Genomic DNA, 21566 nt, shown 5'->3' on the forward strand with positions numbered 1-21566 from the left:
ACTGGATTTTCAGCTCACGTATCCTATGGGTTCTATACCTGTATGTCTGCCTGGACATTTCTACTCAAATGTTTCTGAGGCACCTCAAACGTAGCTTGTTCTAAAACTGAATATGCTCTATTTCCTCTCAAACTTGTTTTTCTCCTTGTCTGCCTTGGCAAGCTTCTGCTGATTATTCCAGATCCATTTCAAGTGTGCCCATTTTCAGCCCTTTCTTGACACCTACCCCTTGCTGGGGGCCCTGCTATAACTTCTACTACAGCATTTTTCATCCTGCCTGTAAGTTTGGTATTCGCTGAGGTCAGAAACCACATTTGTGTACTTTCTGATGACGACAGTGCCCAGTATGTGTGACAAGTGCTTAGTAAATGATGTTGAGGGGCACCTGGCTGGCTCAATTGGTAGAGCCATGTGACTCTTGGTCTCAGGGTTGTAAGTTCAAGCCCTACATTGGGTATAGAGATTAGTTAAAAAGTAAAATCTTAACAAAATGATTGTTGAATACGCTAACAGGTGGCAGAAATGGTATATTATAGACAGTGAGAAAGGAAACAAAATTTTTATTTCACTGAGCAGAAAAGTTTATAAGTGCTTAAATATTAAAAGGATGTATTTTGTAGTTTTACAAAAAATGAAACTATCAGCCTTATTGATTAATTGTAGGCTCTGGGCCCTCCGAGAGTAAGAGAAGGTTATCTTTATTTCCTTCCTAGACTCATGGTTGACTTGGTGCTTGGGCTTGGTTTGAATGGAGACTCATTCCTGGGATTATGGCAGCACGTGTGGTGTTTTGCATGACTTTCCCAGCTATTTCAAAAAACATCTGAGTGCACACAGCAGAACTCAGCTGTCTGCTTGGGAGAATATTTGGGTGCAAATATTTCCTATTTGCACTTCTTCTGATTTATTCTACCTTCCCAAATGGAGCTCTATGGGTCAGAATAAGGGCACGATATATAGGCTTCTGTTGATTTAGGCAAAAAGTAATGGAAAACCACGATTTCAGGTAGAGAGATGATAACCTGTCTCCTGCTCCATCCTCTCTCCCTTCCTCCTACACACAGTTAAGATTTTGTATCTGAGTGTGCTAGTCCCACCCATTTAAAAGTATCCATAGGCCATGAATAGGAAGTTCGTCCTTGAGTAGTGATAGCTTCAAAACGTTGCATTGAAGGAACATTAGAAATAGTTATTGGAATCCCTATATTGTTGGGATTAGCTTCTAACTAAATGGAACAGGTATCCAGATACCATAAATTAATCCCTGTTAATTTTAAAAAATAAGAAGTCTTAGCCGTGAAGACTCATCTGCAACTATCCCTTATGGAAGATTAAGTTCTCTACCCTAGGATGCTGGACCGTTGTTATGTAACTGTTTCCCTTTTGGCATTCATAAAAAACAAGAAGACTGTTTCCAGAGGTCATCCCCCATTGAGCAAAAATTTTAAATACATGAATAAAAATTCCATCTGGCTTTCTTAATACTAGAAACTTCACATAGATTTGTAATTTTGTTGTGTTTTGTGGTCTTATGCTGATTGGTAGTCTCTTAGGAGGAGCAACAACCAAAACATCCTGTTTTTATACTATCCAGCACCAATCCCAGTGGAATTATTACAGAAATAGCTTAGGTTCTTCCTATATCAGTTAGCAACTTTATTTATTTCCATTATTTAATGGTTCTCCTCTCTTAGAAGTGTGACTTAAACAAAATCGATTTGTGTCCTCAAGCACTGAAGTCCTGCTAGGTGTTAATTGTCCAGGGGTTTCATAAAGGGCTTGAAGATCACGGAAGTGTAGGGCCTGGCCCACCGCCACTGCAACGGTGACCGTTTTCAATTGCAGACATTTGTAAAACTCTTTTCAGGTTTTTTCTTCTTTTTTTCTCCTTCTTCCATGTCAGGGTTTCATCTTTTTGAAACTTCCCAGGATTACTTTAAGTGTTTGCTTATGTGAAAATATGTGAAAATTGAATAGGAAAGATATTTCTAAAGGGTTGTAATAGAGTTTAAGGCTGGTGAAACAGCCAGAATGATGATTCAGAAGCTGAAAATAGCTCCACATTTTATGCAATCAAGTAAAACTCTGTACCTTGGCCTTCCCCGCCTGGGATTAGCAAGGAGCTGGGAGCTCTTCCACCCGTGGCATGACTAGGGATGACACGCGGGGCCAGGACAGCCTGCTGCCTAAACGAGGCATGTGCTGCCCAGAGGCTCACCCTGAGCTACGGGGCGGATTAGAGTTGAGTGATCTCAACTCATATTCATTCTCTGAAAGGAGAACTCACAAGGTCCTCTCTGTTCCCATGAGCGTATATGCAGTGGAGATTCTCACGATGGCGCCCCGTCCCCCCAGAGGCGGAGGTACGCCACGTTTGCCTTTGCTGCTTGCTTCCCTGACGGGGCACTGGGACATTTATGGCATTTATCCCTGTCCTTAGGAATCCCCTTTTAAGACCCCGGGGAGGGAGAGTGATTGATTGCGTTTTCTTCTCCTCCCTTACAGATTTTTCCCCCTCAGTTTGTTTTCTGTATGTTTTTGTGCAAAAAGCTGTCCCACAAAGTGAGGAGGCTAGGAGATGGTTCTTGAATTAATCCCGTGTCTGTTGAGCAAGGGGTAAGCTTTTTCAGGTACAGCCTCTCAGGTCCAAGAGCTGAGTCATCTTTGTGACTGAGAGTTTGGCGCTTCTCCTCTCAGTTCTTGTTACCCCAAATGAGACTCTATGCTTTGTCCTGTCAAATAAACAAAACTGTCAGGTTATCATTAAGGAGTGATGCCCCTCTAATTAAACAGAACTGATGGGAACGATTTGGGAGGATATTAGCAATGGAACAGTGATGTTTGCATTTAAATGATCTTAATTACCCCTTAGACTTAATGCCCTAATAAGATGAGCGGGAGAATGTCACATCTCACTTAGCTGTATTGTTCTAGACAGTGGCTGCTGCTGAAAAGGACCAGAGTGCATTAACTTGCACTGTGGTGTCTGCTTTTGCAGACGGAAGGTTTGGGAATGTATGTTCTTTCCTTTTTCTTTTTCTTTTCTTCTTCTTCTTTTTTTTTTCTTCAAAGGAAATTAAATCATAGCCCTGACAGGAGAGGGTGAAATCTCTGAGCAGACCTCCCCAGTGCTTGGAATTCACAGACTCTACCACGTCCCAGTTTGCTATTGTCCTAAGGCAACACACTCCCCTGCTGCTCTTTGCGTCTTTGGCCGCTGGCCAGCCTCCCAGGGCCTCCGGCTTTGATGTGAGGAGCAGACTGTCCTCAGGCCAGGCTGTTGTTGCCCTGGCCCGGGCTTTACTCACCCAGAATGCCAGGAGGGATGTCCTGTCTCGCAGTGTACACTTGGACAGCTCAGGCCACCGTCAGAGGTTTCTAACACTCCCACGGCAGAGGGAGCCTGCCTTCGTGTCATCCACAAGTGGCTGCCCCCAGCTGCTCAGCTTTACTTCGCTGGCTTTGGTGCTCTGCGTCGTCCCGGTGGGGGTGGGAGGCTCTCCGCCTGGGGAAGACACCAGCGCTGCCAGGTCAGCTGTCAGACCGAAGGGCCTCCTTGGCAGGGCTCAGGGGAACCGACCCGGCGAGTTGAGCAGCTTCCTCTGGGGACGTTGCATCGACCTTCATTTGATCTGGGCCTGGCAGCCTGGTTAGGGAGGACAAAAATTCTGGCTCGGGAAATCTTTCTCAACTGAAGCGATTTCCACCATGATTCCAGGCTTGCTTGCAGGGAGAAGCTGTGCTGTTGCAAATTTAACTGCTGTCATTTTGGATAATATCAATCTGTAATTTTAAAAGCAGGTAGACACGTAAACACAGAAGATTGTAATGATAGATACTGAGGGAGTAAAAACAGGACTATGCCTTATAACTAACAAAAGGGCCAGACCCATGAGGGAGAGAAAGGAGAGAGAGAGAGTCAGAGAAAGAGTGAGAGTTTCTCATTGATGAACTATTTGATTCAAATAGAAATTGCCTCAGAAAACTGAAAGCAGACCGTATTTTGTTCCAGTTTGGGTGGCACAGTCCTTTGCACTGTATCTTAATAGGATTAATAATAACATTTCCCACAGAGGGGGTCTCTTGATTCCGTTTTTGTAAAACCCGTTCCCCTCAAATACGTCTCTTCATCAACCATTATTTATTTCTTTATATGAAGTTTTATAATGTCCCAAGGTTGGTTGATTCGTGTGTTGTTTTCTCTAATGAGAACACATTACATTTTTGGCAGTCAGGCCTGAAAATGATTATTAGCTCTTTTTTGCAGTAGTTGGAGAATGCAGCCTGCAGGATCCCTGACCTAGTTAGGGGAGGACACCTGAAAAAGTTCAGAGTAGAAAGGGGAAGAGATTTGTAGAAGACAAACTTCATGGTCTTTTTAGGGCCTGACTGCATTCTCTTTTGCAAGCCATTCATGAGCAACAATTGAGGGTCCTTGTAGTAATACCCTTTTCTTGTCAGTAATGAGTGTGTGTGTGTGTGTGTGTGTGTGTGTGTGTGTGTATTAGATTGGGGGAGATAGGTAAATCCATTGGTGCATCTGAATGCCAGGGCCTTACTTTCCACAGCTACCCCGATGCAGGTATTTTTTTTTTTTCCATTTTATTTATTTTTTCAGCGTAACAGTATTCATTGTTTTTGCACAACACCCAGTGCTCCATGCAATACGTGCCCTCCCTATTACCCACCACCTGGTTCCCCCAACCTCCCACCCCTGACCCTTCAAAACCCTCAGGTTGTTTTTCAGAGTCCATAGTCTCTTATGGTTCGCCTCCGATGCAGGTATTTTTAAACATTCAAGTCTAGATACTTTGAAATTGCAGAGTTTTGCCATAATCCATTCCTAAATCCCATCTGCCAGCAAGCACAGGGAGGTTTTGTAGGACAGGAACCTGGAAGGGAGAAAAGCTGTGGTTAAACCATAGTTATGGCACTTAACATTAAAAGGAAATGAACTAGTATTCCATATATCATTTCTTATTGCTTTCAGTAAGATGAAGTTGGTAGTTCAAAAATGGAACTGAAACTCAGTAAGTTTGTTGACCTGACCCAGGAATGCTAAAATGTACTATTTCTCTTTCAAATGCTTCCCTTCCCTCCTGCAGCTTACAGGTACTCCATCTCCCCGTAAATTTTTTCAGTTAAAAAAAAAAGTTAGAAATTGATTTTTTTATGTTTTATTGACTTTTGCAATCTTTTTTTTTTTTTTTTTTTGGTTTTTTTTTTTTTTCCTGTTAAATCCACCGGGCAATATATTGAAAATACTGTAGGTTGACAGGAATTTTCTAAGGAGATTTAAAAAAAAACTAAGGTATAACTTATTAATAATTTCATTCTGTTTCTGGGTGTGTTTTCTTCCCATTGTCAGCCAGTGTGGGAGGAAAGGGAAGAATAATGCTGGAGCTGAGTGTGTGTGTGGGTATGTGCCATCTAAAAGTATTTTATAGAAGAAAAAAGTGTGTATTTTTATAATAAAAGTAAAATTCAATATTCCAAATAACAGAAGGCTCTTAATTCTGTTGTAGTGAAAAGTTACATTCTAGTGCTTTTAAAACTGTTAATCATTAGAGACATGTTAATCAAAGGCATACATATGCATACACACACACACACACACACACACACACAGACACACACACACGGTAATTTTTGCTACCAGGCTTAAATTTAAAACAACATTAATAATACTGTTGCTATTGCCAGTGGAGAAAATTTGCATAAGACTCAGGTAAATCTACCCATTTCTTTACTGCCCTAGAATAGCGCTATTCCCAAACTTACAAATTTTAAACAAAGTCAGAAGTTCCTGTCACCTGATTCAAGTGAATTCAAGTTAAAATTTCAAATGAAAATATCTACACCCACAAAACAGGCACTTTGCAGTCTTCATTTTTGAGAATTCTCAGCGTACCTTCCAGCATTACCTTTTCTGGGCTCCTGCACTCTCTCTGTCCACACCACCCCAAACCTGGGGCCTGATGGAGTGTAGCCTATTCTGGGAAATCATTTACCACTAAACTAGCCCGCATACAACTCTTCCTGTTCTCATCATCTATCATGTCTAGAATCACTACCACACATTTTAGCATTTGGCCCTTAACTTTTTAAAATAATTTTTATATGTTGGCTCAGGGCTTTGTTATTATGGTCTACTTTATTATTTCTTAGAACAGCTAGCACAGTGTGAGGCACCTTTGCACATGTTCTTAATTGGTTGATTGTTATTTCTGCTTTCTGACTGTTAGTAAACCGGTATTACCGCTCTTCTCAAAATGGGGACCTCAGACCAACCATCAGCATCACCACAGAACTCTCCCAAGTTAGACCCCATCCAGACCCATAGAATTAGAATTCACATTTCAACACACTTCTCTGGTGACTCATAAGCACGTTAAAGTTTTAAAAGCATTGTGGAGGAAGGTTTCTCTCCCTGGGAAGGGTAGAGACCCCAGGAACCTTCAAGTCTCCCTTTTGCCAGTATTGTATTGTCATCATTTAGGTCCCTGGCTGTGTTGGAGTGGAACTGCCTGCTCTTACTCCGCCAGTGAGGTTGGAAATTACTCTTTTCATAGAAACTCTTACCTTTAAAAGTGACCAGAAGGCCCTGGTTAAGTATCAGGACTGTATTTATGTCCTGATTCAAGACAGCTCTAGATGTAAATCATTAAAATCCCTTTAACTGCCTTCTTTTAGAATTCTCATACTGAGAAGCAAAAAGTATGATTTCCTTTTCCTTAGTTACCTTTTTTTTTTTTTTTTTCTCTTTTGCACTTGAAGTGCTACACCCACTCAGCTTGCTATTTTGAACTCTGGGAAAGAAAATCTGTGGGCATCTTGCAGTCTTTCAGGAAACAAGGCTCAGATTAAATATTTGCCACATTTTCTGTGTGTTCCTTTCTTCAGGAAGTTGGAGAGGCACGTCACTCATGCTTTCACTCAACTTAACACATAGTGTGACGTTCAAAGGGAGGATGGAAAATAGCTTCTGTCCTTATTTGCCTGTCTTCGTGCAGATATTCCTGGTCTTTCCCCTCCCGTTTCTTCCATTTGCCCTGACTTCCTTTTCACGATGGTGTCTAGAATTCTTCAGGTACTCATACATTCCATAAAATATAAAATTCCTTGAGAGTCCCTAGGTCTGTTACATCAAGGAAGATGACACATGGACTCAATTAAATGTGCAGTAACGTACAATATTCTCAGTCAAGTTTATTTATTTATTTTTTTAAGGTTTATTTATTTATTTGAGAGGAAGAGAGAGAAAGGGAAAGAGAGAGAGCCTGAGTGCAGGAGCCGGGGCAGAGCTGGAAAGCAGCAGAGGGAGAAGGAGGCTCCCCACTGTGCAGGGAGCCCTGAGGCAGGGCTCCATCCCAGGACCCTGAGATCATGACCCAAGCCAAAAGGAAGATCCTCAACTAAATGAGCAATCCAGAAGCCCCTAGTCAAGTTTATGTTTAAAAGATTATTATAATTTTAAGTTATTTGCATTTTTCTGTTGGTTTTGCTCAATCTTTGAACCTAGTCTTCAGATAACAGACATTGGTTGGGATGAGGAGCAAGAAGGATAAAGTGTTCTCCCAGCCATTCAGCTATGTTTTAAATGGATTTGGGGCGGTGTCTTGTAAATATACTAAGAAAATAAAGTGGTTCCGTGGGATACTATTTTGTGGTGGTTGTGTCATTTATATAGTTTAATTTCATCATTGTTGAGGCAATTAGGATGTTTCATTTAAGCTGGAACTTGACACTTTTCTACTTAATCACTGTTTGCCTGCATATAAAGGATTTTATTCAGGGGATCTTATGAGGAAGTAACACAATTCAGTTGTTGGACTTGAGAAATTAACTCTTTCTAAGCAAGTGAAGTGGAATTTGGGAAGACACAGAACCAGGTTTTTTAGAATGCAAATATTTATTGAATGTAAAAAGGTAATAAATGTAGAGATGCACGATAATACACTATTTTTTACATGGCAAAACAAGATATTGAAAGGATGGTTATATGTAATTCAACACAATTCTATTAAAACTTCTAATGGGATTTTTGGGTATGGCTGAATACAGAAGGCAAATATTACACTTAATCAGATTATATAATCTGGGGGAAATGGGTGAGAATTTTGCAAGTATCTATGCACACATAAGGAAATATGAAGGAGTGTTTGGGGGGCGGGGAGAGAACAAGGTATCAAATCTAGCCATACTGTAGATTTCAAACATAATGTAAACAACAGTAGTAATTAAAACTGCCTAACTCATGAACAGCAAGTTCCTACGATAATACCAGTCACATTACATTTACTCAGTCTGATCAAAGTTTACATTTTAAATATGTAGATCAGTGTAACAAAGTGAGAAGCCCATAAATGGACCCATTATGATACAATAACACACATAAAATATAATATAGCAAGCTTAGTAAATCATATGTGGATAACTTGGAACTTGTCAAATACATGCCAGCTATATTAAATGGTTAAAGATCTAAAGATTCTTTGTCTTTACGTTTATTGAACGTATGGAACAATTTGTGGAGAAGTTAATGTATACATTGTTTTAAAGTACCATTTAAATGCATAAGAAAAAACAGGACTACAATGTAGTCAAATTATATGGGTAGAGATAATTTTCACATTAGAAAGGAAAGACAATGAAATTATTTTTAAATGGGAGGGTAATTATGGTCACCATTAGTATAAAAAGACAACCCAGAAGTGCCAGTTTACATTAAATAAACCACCAAAAGAATTTAATCACATGAAAGGGTGAGTAAGTTTTGTGAAAGGGGAATGCTCAAATATTGTTGGTAGCTTCATACGAGATTTCAATCTCTTCACATCAATATGGCTAGAAATGTGAAGTCCATAAAAATACTCATATTCTGTTAATATTTTAAAGGAAGAATAGTATCTCTACTATTAGTAGCATCTCTAGCATTAAAAGTAAATGAGAACAACTTAGATGTTCCCACACAGAGAAATGGTTGAGGAAATGACTACATATGCAAACTATGGAATATTATATGGCTAGTAAAAATGAGAACTGTATGAATTACATGGAAATGTAGGATGTGTTTGTGAAATATTAAATGATAAAACCAGAATACATTGTTCTATGTGTTATGAGAACATCTATGTAAACATATGCTTATATGGGCAAATAAATACATTTATAAAAAATGTTAATAATTGTGTTTGGATGATGAGATTGAGGTTTTTTTTTTTTTTGGTTAAAAATGTCTTCGATGTTGTTATGTGTTTCTAAAGAAAAATAATACAGATGGCTAAGTAGGGCAGCTGTACTGACTCTGGTGGTTAAGGCACTGCTTTCCAAATGTTATTTTGGAGTCCTGCCAAAATATGCCAGGATGTTTTGGGTCTCTAACAGTCTGAAGTTATTCTGTTTCCTTATTCTCCTTGGCCAGTTTTTTACTAGGTTTACGAAGAAGCAAGTTACTTGCAACCATGATAAAGAGGGTGGTGTGGAGCCTGTGGTATTTGCTGGTCTGTTCCTGCCCACTTTGCACTCACTGCCTTCCTTATTTCCCTCCCATCATATATTAAGAAGCATCTTTAGCATCCTTAGTCCTCAGAGAAGCTCAATAATGTAAAAGAAGAACAGTGGAATAGTGGTTAGGAAATCTGCCTTCTAGTTGCATGACCTTGAACAAATGACTGTGACCTTCTGTGTCTCAGTCTTGTCATCAATAGAAGGACGGTTTTTGAACACAGGACCTGAACAAAGGATTAGTCCAGGGATATAAAAACACCAGAATCCACAAGCTCACTCCAGGATGCCAATTGCTACTCTAATGTGCTCCTAAAAGGGCAAGTTTACTGTGTCACTGTTGCAACAGTATGGACAGCTGAAGTGCTCTCAGGGAGTGGTCTGGTCAACTCAGAGGGCATGGTTCCTGTATACTACATGGGGTAAACCATTCAGCTAGAGAAGGTCACTCAGGTTCAGCATTGTGGCTACAAATATAGACCAGTTGGTGACAAGCATGATCAAATATTAGCTGACGATAAATTGCTCCATTGTTTCGACTACATAACTGAAATACAAAGTTTCAGACGTTTTTAGATTTTCCAAGGAAGCTGAAATACCGCTCACTGAGGTGTTTTTGTTTTTGTTTTTTTCCTTTTTCCTAATGTGTAGAGGCAAGCAGTTAAAAAAGAAAAATTAAAGGTAAGCAGGTTTAGATTCAACTGCTTTCATCAGGTTGTACAATTATTTTAGGCATTGCACTACCGTGTGATATAGAAATCGTAGGGAACTTACTGTCTTATCATGGGTGTCATTGTTCATTTCTAAGGAAATGAACATTTCTAAAGAATGTTGTATTGTGGTTTGTACACATGAGGCACACCTGCTATGTAGGCAAGAGATCCGTATCTTTTTTGCTAATTAGGAGCAATCATTTTACTGAATCATCCATACAGATGACTAATATATTTTGTACTTTCTGCTTTTGAGGTTTGATGTGAGGTGTCCATACCACCACTGAAAAATTCCTAAGTAATTTGAAATCCCTGGCCACTCAGATAAGCACAGTTAGATTGGAACGAAAACATACTTGCGCTATTCTAGAAGAAAGACCTTTTGAGATTCTGGCTTAATGACTGGCCCCACACAAGTACTAAGTCCTTTTATGAGGCAAGAGCTACATACTTTAAGAAAGCAGTGCTCTACGAAATAAACAAGCATAGGAAGAGGGATGGTAGATCTAAACTTTTGTGTAGGTCAGTTTCACATTATTCATTGACAAATCAGCGAGAAAATGAGTCTTAAGAATCTTCAAGCCAATCTGTGAGCCATTCCGACGGGAAGTGCCCTCGCTTTTCCTCGGAAAGTGACCAACAGAAGGATACCTTGTGAAACCCTCTGCTAGCGTAAAACCATCACGGCAGTAGTTCAGAGGCAGTATTATGAAGCTACGTTCCCAAACGTTATTTGAAAGGGCCTTTGCAACTTTCATCCAAGTCCTAGAAAAGTACAAAAATATTTTCACAGCTCTAGATATCCAAGTGTGAAAAATGGATGTGTTGTACCATTTTGAAACTCCTGTAGGTGCTTATATTTGTTGATCCAGAATAATTTAAAAATAACCAAACCATTTGACTTTTGTCTTGCTGTATTTATGGCAAGAACCCTAGACTAATAATTAAGACTATTTGTCTCTGTGAATGAAGAAGTCTTTGGAGACCATATCCACATGAGTTTTTTAGATGACTATTTCCTGAATAGCAGTCAAGCCTAGAATCTAAACATTAGATTGTCTTGAAAGTGAAAATGTATTTCCCATGACTACTGTGGATTTCTACTTAGTGTGTATAATTATTGCTATTTGTCTTCTCCATTGTTAGGAACGTTTTTGTTTTGTTTTGAGCGTCTACCTTCTAATAGTGGATAGCAAATCATTTCAACCTTTTTAAAAATACTGAGGTTACTACTATGTGTGTTGGGATTAGAGAGGAGTGACCGTATGTGGCTAATTCCAAATAGCATGATAAGAATCATGTATTTCTGGCTTTAGGATACGTTTTTGATTTTTCACTTGACTATGGTTGGGTTTGATGTTTTGGGACTTTAAAACATACTAAATCTACCCCGGGGAGACTTGATTTGGGAGTAGCTGGCCACCAGCCAACTCTGTATCTTACTCTTCTGCTCGGCCCTCCAGCATCCGTTTATTTTAGGCTCTCATCAGATGAGATATAGCTTGCTTTCTCTCAAACTTTCTCTTGAAGCTGAGATAGTAATTTAATATTTGGGCTTTAGAAAAGGTGTAAAGTGGTAGAAAAGGTGATAAAATGAATGGAATTAACTGATATTATTTATAAACCTAATCAAACTGTTTATGGGTCTTTAGTAGAATAAATACTTTCTGTGGGAGACCACGTATAACATTCTGAGGATGATTTTGAAATTCATGCCAGTGAATTTTCTCCAAGTGATTGATTATAGGCATTAGTTTATATTCCTCAACAGAGATTATATGGAACTAGAACTTAACTGCTTTAAGGAACTACAGCCTACACATTTGCATTGCATTGGTTAATTAATAAGAATCAATGAACTGAATTCTAAAGCAATCAGTTGCCTCTTTTTCTTACGTCTAATTTTACATATCCTAACTGTCATTATATAGTCCTTGCTTCTGTGTGCCAATCAGTACTGACAATAAACTTTTCTGCTCTCACATTGACTGTGTCATTTTATTGTTTTCTCTGTGCTCAAACATTCATTTTGCCCCAAACTGGATCGGTTTAGCTGGCAGATGCTTTTGTTGTTTTATACTCTTAAGAAGCACAGTAACGTAGGAGAAGATTTAGTAAGAATCTTGATTTGATTTCTGTGTTAATAATGTATTGATCCCATGATGCTGCTCTGGTTTAAACACTGTTTTTGTTTCCCTTTCCTCATTAGGTGGAGTCTTTGAATTTTTAAAAAGACAATGGTAATGAGATCCACTTGAAAAATTAAGTGAACTGATTTGGTTGGAACATTCTTTTACCAATTCATTAACATTCAGCTGCTGGGTAAGTTGAGTCAAGTGCTTTTTGGTTTGGTTTGATTTCAAAATTATTGGAAATATCTTTTAAGCACAATATTAAGCTTTATGTGAAATTTTGGCAGTGATGATTTGAGGCCCTTACTACCTGTGAAAGATGTTTGGAATGCTATCTAAATGAACATGTTTGTAAGTGTTTACAATATTTCTGGAAATGTACCAGTTAGAAAGATGAGAAAATTAGAAAATGTTGTCACTTGTAATTTGGGGCCCGATACTTTTATTTACTATTTTAGTACTTATTTGCTTGTTGAAATCTTGAAATAATGTAAGAATATCAAATTTTACCATTAGTGAGATATTTATTTGTAATTGTACTGTATTGTATCAGAGGCAAATCTAAAATCTCATGAACATTCTGAGTAAATTAGTATCTCTCTTTATTTCGGCCATTCTCATTTTACAGAAAGCTTGGTTTATGTGATAAGAATAGAAACCTTTAAGTCTTGCTCAATTCAACTTCCTTGTTGCACTATGTTTTGTGGAAAGCTCTCGAGGTAGAGAACTCCTAACCAAGAGGAGTTAAGGCTTTTAGTAAATTACTGGTGCTGCCAAGACTGAATTTAGTGGGAACAGGACTTTGGCTACTGCTAAAATGTCAGTATAGTAAAGCCTGCTCTGTCAAACAGATTTTTGGCATCAGAACTCTAAATGATACTGATTTTAAGGTTTGGTAATTCTTTTTTTTTTTTTTTTTTTCATCCAGGCAAACTCATGCTTTAATTAACCCTTTACACAGTAACAGAGAATTTGGAAAATATTTGTTTTTCTAGTCCAGGTCACAAGATTTGAGTTTCTGAAATGCTAAATTTTATGCACAATTCTAAATTGTACAGCTTGTTATTTAATTTTCTTCTGAATGAACTGAAGCTATTTAAAAACCTGATGGATGATAATGAATAAGAGGAGAAAGTGTCTAATCATTTGGGGAGCAGACTTTGAAACCAAACTAATAGTATCTGCTTCACCTATGAACATCTTAAGACGTGATGAGGTCAGGTGGTTTTTCAGAGATATGGTTGCATAATTCATATGATGCCAACAACTGCTTTAGGTTTGTCTGAAATGATCTCCCTTGAGACAACTGCCCTAGAACTTGATTTGTTAGTGTGGCTTTTGAGTATTCAGTGAGTGCAGAAATAAATATCAAGCTTGGAAACCCCAGGACATCTTTTCATTTTGTCTGTAAAGCTCATGACCCAAGATTCATTTGTGACTAGTAATTTACATTGTTATGGGCATATGGTGCCATTCAGAAAAAAAAAAAAATCAGATAATTAAAGGGATATAAGGCAGTTAGATAAAAAAAAAACAAAACCCTTCAGGAAGAGAAACATTAAAAGACAGTTTCTAAAGCAAAACTTTAATTCTTCAATAGCTAGAGTAGATGTTAGAAAATGATAATGAATACTGAGAACCACTAACCTAAATGTTTTTGTCTGCCGCACTTAATTCTCCATGTACTCACAAGTTTGGCTTTTACAGTTATTCGCAAAGTATCCCATGGTATTATAGTTAAATTTCGGATGGTGGAACCTAACTTAAGTGATGTTTAGGACACTGTGCAGGTATGCTCTGTGCGTGCTGCCTGAGAATACACCTGGCCAGGACATTGAGTATAGCTGGCCTTGTTTATCACACGTGCGTTCTGGGAACCTTTGCTTCAAAGTCGGCATACTGGGAGTCACTGTGTTTTAAAATAATAATTTTTTTTCGGTAAATTAAATTCATAATATTATGTGAGGATTAAACTCCTGGCAGGTGGTAGGAGCTCAACAACTATTAGTGTTTATGAGGCTGGTTAGTAGTGGTAATGGCAGTTGCGTCTTTATTTAAGCATAACAATACTTAACACTTTATTAATCATGTGACTGATTCTTTAGCCTGTCACTGGAGACAGAACTCATTGAGATGGGTACATTTTCTCAATTAAACCAAATACTTTGGTTAGGAAACACTTCATATGAAATTAGTATTTTTTTTTTTAATGATGTCTGCGTTGCGTATAATCAGCAGTCTCTCCCTGACTTTGTCTGTGAACCTGGCTTTGCCCATTAGTCCAAGTGAGGATATTTTTTTCAAATAATACATTTTAGAAATTTGCCCAATTTCCCCTCCCCACATTGGTAGTAAATAGAAGACAGTTTCCAAGAAAGGAAAACCCTCACCATTAGGACGATCTTTCTCTTATATCACTTTTTGTAAAATATAGTAAAAAAAACCCAATTTTATCTTTCTATCAATAATATTGCTCCTCATTTGTTGCCGTTTTCTTTCGTGTAGTCAGTGCTTTTGATTTGTCTTGAAATTATTCATTTTAAGGTAGGTGGACTTTGGATCATTAGGTGGACTATGGACCTTTAACAATGTGCTTAAATTTATATTCTTTCATTGCATCAGTTGTAATTATTTAAGAGTTATGTAAATGGTGGGGAGCTTGGGTGGCTTAGTCGGTTAAGCATCTGCCTTTGGCTCAGGTCATGATCTCAGGGTTCTGGGATCAAGCCCTGCTTTGGGCTCCCTGATCAACTTTGTAAGTGGCATTTCTTCTTTAAGCTGAGGAAAGAAAGGTAAGAAGGAAGGTGAAAATGCTTAACATGTTCTGTGAGTTGGGCTCTGTGCTACAGGTACTTAAGCTTTTTTAAAGTAAAAAGTAAGTGGGGCACCTGGGTGGCTCGGTGGGTTAAGTCTCTGCCTTTGGCTCAGGTCATGATCTCAGGCTCCTGGTGATCGAGCCCCACATTGGGTTCTCTGCTCAGCGGAGAGCCTGCTTCCCCTCATCTCTCTGCCTGCCTACTGTGATCTCTCTCTCTCTCTCTCTCTGTCAAATAAATAAATAAAATCTTTAAAGTAAAAAGTAAGAATCCCATATTCACTTGAGAAAATTGGGTTTCAGAGCAGTTAATTACTTAGCTGAGAATTACATAGTCATTATAGTTAGTAATTTTTGGAGCCAGAAGTTATTAAAATCCAAATTTAATGTATAAATAATAAAATAGAATACTTAAATAAATTAAATAAATAATTTAAATATATATGTCATTAGTTACACAAATAGGGAAGATAAAACTGAGGAAACTTTTAATCCATTCTATTTGGACACATTTTAGCAGATTTTCTAAAGATTTGGTAATGTTGCAAATTAGATTTACTCTCTGCTCTCTATGGGTTTGATATAATTTTTCTAGCTATCACATAGAATTCAGAGTAGACCTTATGAACTTCAATGTGTTGTGGCCTTCAAAATGTTTCCTTTTATGTGGGGTCATTTTTATAGTTTTTCGCATGCATGCAGCTCTTCTGTTTAGGTCATTTGTGTTTTTAGGTAACTGGAGAAGGTGTCAGTATTTATGAATGAGTATTACTGGAATGATAGGAAGCCTAGAACCAGTCTCTATTTATCAGGACTGCTGTTTCTTCTGCCATCATAGTCTGTGTGAATGGAGCCCATTACTGTTAGCTTCTTGGGCCACATGGGTTTATTTTTCCCAAATTATTTCTTTCACTCTTGACACATACCTGATACCTCCTGCTTTGTTTATGCATTTCTCTTGGCTATGCCTTCATTCATTCCCACATTCAGTACCTTACCCCTTCATGTATTCATCATTCAGTCAACAAGCGTTAATTAAATCAGCAGTATGAACAAATCACATTTGGTCCATGAGCGTTTTTTAGTTGCCAGAAAACTGACTGAAGTTTGCCTTTATATCATTTCATAATATTCCCTTCTGCCTATCCTTCTTTCCTCCTGACTTTAGCATAGCAGTGGTGAGGCTGGGGTGTTGGGGGTAGTGATGAGGGTGGGGTGTTGGGGGGTACAGATGAGGGTGAGGTGCAGAGGGTAGTAATGAGGGTGGTTGTGAGGGATAAACCTCTCATCTTTTATTCTCCACACACTACCTACGCAACACGATTTAGTAATTATATTCCTTGTTTCTCTGATGACGTGAATTAGCATTTGTGTAATGCTATACAGTTTACAAATGGCTTCCATGTTACATTATCTCACTTTAGGCAATAACTATTATGTACATAGCACTCACATTTTATTTTGTGTATGAGGAAATGGAGGCTTGGGGGGTTACAAGTGAGTGATTTGCTCAAAGTCGCAATACTAGTGAGTGGTAGAGGCAGACTTGAATTCTGGTTCCCGCAACTTCAGATAGGGTATCACTAGCTGCCAGGTCACCGGTCTGGCTGACTGCCAGTATTCAATTATTGGAGCTTTGTTGATGCAGTCACTATAGTCTGTTCAGTATGAATCAAATAAGGAAATAGACGCTGTATGGAAGTTTGGGAGAAAAATCAGGCCTGATAGGGAATATTGGAGGCAGTGTACCTTTACTTTCCTTGGTGGTACAACTGTTTAGTTCACCCAGACACTCTCCCAGCTTTGAGAATCTCACAGACTCCAGGCAGCATCTTTATAGATGAAGAATAGCCTTTGAGATTCTGATTCTCTTGGGTAGTTTTCATAATAAATTGCTGAAGTGGATATTGGCCAAAATGACCCACTTAGAGATCTTTATTTATGAACCTGATCTCACATTGACTTCTCATCCATGAATTGTCAAAAGACAAATTAACTTTGAGTTTTCAACCTCATCTATTATTTGCATTATTATTTTTTGGTTAATTGTACTTTACTGATTTGAGAAACTGGTTAGCTATTTTTTTAGTATGATTCATCTTCATGTTTTACCGTTTCCCTCTGAATCCCCTTAACAATTTTTACTTCTCTAACGTTACTTTTTGTACAGATTTTTGTGCTTTATATTAAAACAACTTTTGTGAAATTTTTCTCTCACATGCTACCCTGTAAGCTGCTTGAGGGCAAAGGCTGTGTCTAGTTTGTGGGTATCCTCTTCAGCCTTGAAAATGGTGACTGAAAAAAATAGTAGATATTCAATAAATATTTGTTTAATTCAATAAAAATATTTGGCTGTGAGTTTTCTTTTTAAAATTCATTTTGGGGACTGCAAATTTATACCTGGGTGCAGATTGAATTTTAATCACATTAGTGAGATGAGTCAGCATGTCTGATACTTATTAAATACCCAGAGCAGAGCTGTAAGAATAAATTTTGTGTTTTTCTAATGATCTTTTTGAATGCAAAGAAATCTCTATGTAGAATAACAACAGTACTCTCCCCCACAAATAAAACAAAAACCCCTTTATTCCCCTGACAAGGACATTTTATTTTCCTTGTCTTGACCATGGGAACAAAAAACAATTGACCTCTGAAAAGATTTAATGAGATAAAATAAAACATGGCCTCTGAAGTAAAGGCTTCCTAGGAGATACAGGTGTAAATGTAATGTGAATGTGGGGTACAGCTGTCTTTGACTCTGGTAGGGAGGGTATGCATTTAATTTGGTATGTGGTGGTGGGAAGGCTCTGAACAGTTTTGAGCAGAAGAGACACAATCAGGCCTGCACATTAGGTAAAGGAATCCAGTCCTGTTGTGCTGGATGGTGCCTGGGGGTAGTAATGAGCATCAGGTGTGGTGGGTAGTGGTGAGGCTGGGGTGTTGGGGGTAGTGATGAGGGTGGGGTGTTGGGGGGTACAGATGAGGGTGAGGTGCAGAGGGTAGTAATGAGGGTGGGGTGCAGGGGGGTAATGGTGAGGGTGGGTGGGTAGTGGTGAGGGTAAGGTGGGGGTTATGGTGAGGGAGGTGCAGTGTTGGGGTAATGAGCATGGGGTGCAGGGGGTAGTGGTGAGGGTGTTGGGGGTAAGGGCGAGGGGGGTTTGGGGGTAGTGGTGAGGGTGGGGTACAGGGGTAGTGGTGAGGGTAGGGTGGGGGTAATGGTGAAGGTAGGAAGTAGGGGGGTAGTGGTGAGGGTGAGGTTTCAGGAGGTAGTAATGAGTGTGGGGTGCAGGGGGTAGTAGTGATTGGGGTGGTTTGGGGTAGTGTGAGAGTGGGGTGCAGGGGTAGTGGTGAGGGTGGGTTGAGGTAGTGGTGAGGGTGAGGTGCAGGGGGGTAGTGGTGAGTGTGGGGTGCAGGGGATAGTGGTGAGGGTGGGGTGCAGGGGATAGTGGTGAGGGTGGGGTGGGATGTGTAGGTGCAGGAGTCCCTAAAAGCACAGAAGGCACTTAAGAGGCACTTACACGAGTTTGCACAAGAGCTGTCAGCTCATGGGGTGCCTTTCACCTCTCCTCCCACACTTCCATCACAGACAGAGGTACTTTTAGAAAACTTCAGTGAACACTTGAACCGAGGTTCAGGGGATTCTTTCCGACTTAACTGCTCCAATCTCTTCCTCAATTTCCCACTTCTCGGGTATGCATCGTGGTACCCTTGTGGCTACTTTCTGCTCCAACTGTTTTCCTTAAGACTCTCCTGTTACTTCCACAGGTCACGGCCTCTGCTCATTATCCCTAGATTCCATATACCTGAGGATACTGTGCCTAAACCTGTCCTTTGGGAATTTGCCAGTTGGACCCAGAGTACCTTCTAATCTCATTTTACGCAGTGGGATCTCAGGCAGATGTGGAGGACCTAATCTGGAGGGGTAGCAATAAGGATTGACGGGACACAGATAATATAAGGGAGGGTGTTCAGGAAGTCAGCGTAGGGCTGCCTGATTGCGTGTAGGTGGTTGTGTGTGTGTGTGCGCGCGCGCACATGTGCATTTGTATCTGTGCAATATGGGGGTAGGGGAGCAGAAGGAAGCTGTCAATGAGATCACAAGGCTTCGAGCCTGGGAGTTTGAATGTTACTTTTAATAGGAAAAGAGAAGTAAAGAGAGAAACTGGTTTCAGTAATAGGGTGATGAACTTGATTGTAAACTAGTTGAACTTGAGTTTAAAGTAGATAAAAAGCATATATTTTATACTACGTGGCTTTTCTTTTTTCATGAACGTTGATAGTTGGAAACAGGAATTCACTGGAAGACCTGAGTCTCCTTCCTCTTGTTGCTGTCCTTAAATATTTCCCAAGAGCTTAGGATAGTTTTAGGTTTTCTCAACCTTACTGTTGCCAAAATCCCCCACACATTCACCTCCTCAGGAACATGTGTACTTGTCAGAGTACTCACAGCAGCCAGAAGTGTGCCTTTCAGCATCCAAAAATAAAAACGGGAAAAATAGCTATCTTTTCCTTTTGAGGAGCATAATCATTGTCATCTCACGACTTGCTGAAATAGCACAGCAAAGGAACATTTTTTGGCAGGCCGGGAAATCTAGGGAATGCGCAAACACATGAACTGCTCTTTTGCTATGATTTATTCAGTTGGAGCAGTCCACGTCAGGGAGGCAGTGGGATTTTTACTTCAGCATTAAAATTAAAAAAAAAAAATGTATTAGCTGTTTGAATCTAAAGTTATTCTCTCAATTGGTGGTGTTTCTTACAACAAAATCTTTAGGTTCTTAAATTTGATGGTGGCACTGAGTTGGCGGGTTCCATTGCAGTCCACCCCCATTCCCATCCACTGAGTTTTTGAATTTCAGAAGAGATGCTCTTGATTAAATCAGTTTAAGAGCATATAATGATCCTGTAATTATCATTTGTCATTACCTTGTGTACTAATGATTAAAGCAAACATTTAATAACTATAGGGCAGTAAATATATTTTAGATCCTGAGCCATAAAAAGATTTCCATTAACAGAATGTTTTGTGCACAAATAAATTATTCATTGACTGTAGCAGAGCTTAATTCTGTCATCAGCCTTAAGTGGAAATTTTGAGAACACCAATCATCACAGATGCCAGCACTAACTTGGCTTTGGCCCCCATCCTTCTTACATGGAACCTGAGCTTTTTTGGCTATTTGTAAAAGCTTCAGTTTAGGTTAAATTCAATGAATATTTATGACATTTCTGCCATATGCAATTTAGTGTTCTGGTGGTTAGAGGAATAAAACGATGAGGAAGTCTGCATTTTAGCCTTTCCTTTGCTTAGCAAATCTAAAAGAGAGATGAGACTGTTATTACCTGACTTGGATAAAAGAAAGCTTAAGTAGCATCCCCAGAGATGTGTAAGTAAAACATGTTGCCCATTCAGAGGAAGAAATCATACGTACTTTCTTGTGGGTATGTGAGGCTTAGGGATCAGGAAGTCTTTCCCGAGGAAGGCTTCATGATGGGCAATGTTTTGACAGGTGGAGAGAATTATATCCACATAGGCAAAGAAACAGGTGGATGGTATGGGTGTCCTCATGGAGTGAAAACTAACATGCTGTGTTTGCTGAGTGAGGAGGAGACATGGAAGAAACAGAAAGAACGGTGTCGAGAGATCCGGCATGTGGAGGGCCTTCAGTGTGTAGTTAGCACATTCGTCTGGTAGACATCAGAGAACATTTACCCATTTTTGAGTCGAGGAGTAACATGATTAGATTACATTTTGGCAATATACCTCACTTCACTTTATAAGTAAGAGGTAGAAGACTTGGAGGTAGAGAAGTTAGAAGCTACTGGGATAGTCTCCATGAGAGGTTATTGGGTTCTAAACTGGGCTGGTTGAAATTGGAGTACTCAGGAAGGGACAGAGGGGATTAAGTTATCTGCAGGTTTTGGCTTGTGATGGGCAATGGAGGGGTGGGAAACAAGAAGAAGTTAAAGATTCTGTTCCGTTCAACAACTTCAGTAGACTTTTGAATCCCACTAATATTTATGGAAAGCCAGGCATGTGCAAAACACTGTGCTTGGTGCTAGAGGTGTGTACCGACGAAACAAGTGTGGTCTCCTTCCCAAGTAGCTGAAAACCTTAGGCGTGGTTCAGTTAACTAAAATCCAAAGCAGATCATGATCATTGTCATAGCAGGAGTAGAAAAAAGGGCTACGAGAACACAAAGGAGAGAGGTAAAAGATTTCAACACTTATTACCAGCTTTCCCCTTCCTCCTTCCCACTCCTTCCCTTTAAGCACCCAGCTGGTTGTGGTGAGTACATTTACCACACCCTTGGCTCAGGGTCAGGGAAGTCCTCAGGCTCTCCTTGGCCCTTTTCCCATGTGGGAGATTTCCATGAGAACAATCCAGGGAAGTGCTTG

At 39.4% G+C, this 21566-nt stretch overlaps 1 protein-coding gene across 7 annotated transcripts in view; it reads left to right on the forward strand.

Annotated features, from left to right (window-relative positions):
• Positions 1 to 21566, forward strand: part of HIVEP2 (HIVEP zinc finger 2) — a 195284-nt gene that overhangs the window by 98133 nt on the left and 75585 nt on the right. For all 7 annotated transcript variants that reach the window (XM_046005017.1, XM_046005020.1, XM_046005016.1 and 4 more), the window contains exon 2: positions 12430 to 12542. The gene's annotated coding sequence lies outside the window, so the exon portion shown is untranslated. The remainder of the gene's footprint in view (positions 1 to 12429; positions 12543 to 21566) is intronic.

The sequence above is a fragment of the Meles meles genome, chromosome 5 (genome assembly GCF_922984935.1).
Source record: "Meles meles chromosome 5, mMelMel3.1 paternal haplotype, whole genome shotgun sequence".
In the NCBI taxonomy this organism is placed as follows: domain Eukaryota; kingdom Metazoa; phylum Chordata; class Mammalia; order Carnivora; family Mustelidae; genus Meles; species Meles meles.